Here is a 2,547-nt window from a genome sequence, read left to right on the forward strand (position 1 = left end):
GAGAGTGGGGATGAGGATGGAGAATGGAAATGCCGGTGGGATGGGATGGAGAATGAGAATGGGATGAGGACGAAAGTGGGGATAGATATGGAGACAGAGATGGAGACGGGGAAGATTTTGGGTTTGGGATTGGGATTGGGATGATCTGGACCAGGAATCTGCCCAGAATCCATGACTTCAATGTCCCTGTGTTGGGACAATCCCTGCTGTGACACAGGACAGGCCTCGTGTCGGGCACTTGGGGCYGCTCAGGGCTACAAACTCAGCAGCCCTGGCCAGCCCCGAGCCACAAACTCTCACTGGGATGCACACGAAGCCTCCACGGCATGGAAAATATTAATTTCGGTTTTCCGGTTGGCTTTTTGATTATTTAGAAAGAGCGAAGGGAAAAATTAAAAAGAAGGAAGCCGCGTACAGTCACCGGGTGCTGGTCCCACCCCCTTTATCTCTCCTTCCATTCGCTCACCATCGCTGTGAGGAGAGAGAGAAACGAGAAGCTGAGCCCTCAGCTGCCTAAATGTAGAAAGTTTTGCTTCTAAATCAGTTTGTGATGGAAAGGAAACACGTCACGTCCCTGGGGAAGTGGCTGGTTCTGAGCAGCCACAACCCCAGCTCSGAGCGCTGCAATGGAACAGCCCAGCACTGAAATAGCTCCACGCWCTGTTATTGTCACCCGGAGAAGTTTTTTTTTTTTTTCGCCCGTCTACGGGTGTCATTTTTAGCCTCCAGAGGAAGTTTTATTTGTATTTGTTACCTCGACTTTCCACTGTCGTGGCTTTTTGACTTTTTCGAGTGAAGGGTTGGGAGAAAAGTGAGCGGGGTGAGATCAGGTGTGGGGTCAGTGGGGTGTGAGTGGGGCCTGCAGCACTCAGGGTGTGTTCCAGGTATTCCAGTGTGGGTTCATCACAGAGCCAAATTGAATTCCAAAACCATAAAACCATAAATCCACAGAATTGCAGGAATTTTGGGGGGCTGAGAGCTGAGCTGAGCCTTTGCTCCCCAATAAAGTTTGGGGTTTGGGCGGTTCCAGCCCCTTCCCAAAGCGAACCCACCCACTCCATGGGATGACTGAGGGAGAGGAGGACTCGGAGTTTAAAAAAAAAATAATAAAGAACTCGTGAAAATTGAGTGTTCCTGGTGAGCAACAGCAGYGCCTGGCAGCACAGGGGGGGTGTTCCTTCCCAAAACTGGGCTGAAGGCCAGGAGAAGCTCGTGCTAAACACGATCCCAAAGTCAACGGGGTAACAATTACCTACTTTTCATAATCACTGAAACAATTAATGAGAGAAAGCCTCACCCTCTGGCTCAAGGGAAACAGGAGGCATCTCCCCTGTGGTGGGACCACCCCGAGAAAACGCAGATTTAGGGCCGGGGGGATGTTAAAGAGCAGGGATTGGGATTTGGGTGGCACTCGGGGATGCCACAGGGCCAGCCCGGCTGCCGGGAGCTGGCRATGCCAGGCTGCAGCTCCCCCTCAGCCGGGGACTTGCTCAAGAAGGGATTAGCAGGATCAGCTGATGATGATCTCAGCGCATAGCTATATCAACCTGCGAATTAATTACTGATATCTCACACCTCGGAGCGCCTCTATCTGCCGATCTCTGTGCTTCCCGAGCGTTCCCGGAGCCGAGCCCGGCTGCACACCCCTCCTCCCCGGGAAATAGGTCAAGGAGGGAATAATCCCCAYGTGCTGCCCGGGCACAAACAGCGCTGCCCATTTTTGGGTGCCCACGTGGGAGAATCCCCCGGCCGGCTSAGCATCACCAGCCCCACGGGATGCTGAGGCAGCCGTGGGTGAYGCCGCGATGTTCCAGCGAGGAGCTCCCAGCCCTCATCCTCGTGCTGGGGACACGCAAAWCCCCCCGATTTGGGGGTCCCCACGTGCTTCAGGGAAAGGGTGGGGGTGGAATTGGGAACGGGGAGCTGGTGCTCGGCTCTGCTGCTCCGGGAGCCGGCAGCCGGGCGGGCCCTGGGAGAGGCTGTGGATGGAATTTAGGGCTCCTGAAGTAATTGGGAAGGCAGGCGAGGCGAGGATGGGGACATGTCCCCACCCAGAGGGGACCGGCACGCAGCGAGGGGCACAAGGGCCAGTCCTGGAGCGATGGATTCATTAATTAGCAATAATTAATTACCATTTGGGCCTCCAAAAATACTGAACATAACATCAGAGGAGCTTTGTGGGGCTGCCCAGGGCCCTGTCAGAGCTGGTTCTGTTTGGAGATCCTGAACCCCCATCCCGCTCACTGRGGCTGGACCATCCAGCCAGGCCCTGGCAGCATCCTGGGATGCAAATTCCAGCTGTTCCCGAGGGAAAGCAGCAGCTCAGCTGCGCCCAGAGACGCTGCCAGGCACCCCGGGCTGAGCATTCAAGGGATGCTCCGTGGGGAGAAACTCAGGCCAGGTTTTGTTTCCTCTTTCAGCTGCTCCCCGAGTCGGTTTGGGCTGGGTTTGTCCGCGGCGGTGGGAAGCTCTCAGCCTCTCCCACTCCTCCGGGAGCCGCGAGCACCTTCAGATGTGGTTTGCCCCAAAACGCTCCTCGCTAGAACA

Source organism: Malurus melanocephalus, unplaced genomic scaffold, assembly GCF_030028575.1.
Source record: "Malurus melanocephalus ecotype Western Australia unplaced genomic scaffold, MMel_1.1 scaffold_722, whole genome shotgun sequence".
Taxonomy (NCBI): Eukaryota; Metazoa; Chordata; class Aves; order Passeriformes; family Maluridae; genus Malurus; species Malurus melanocephalus.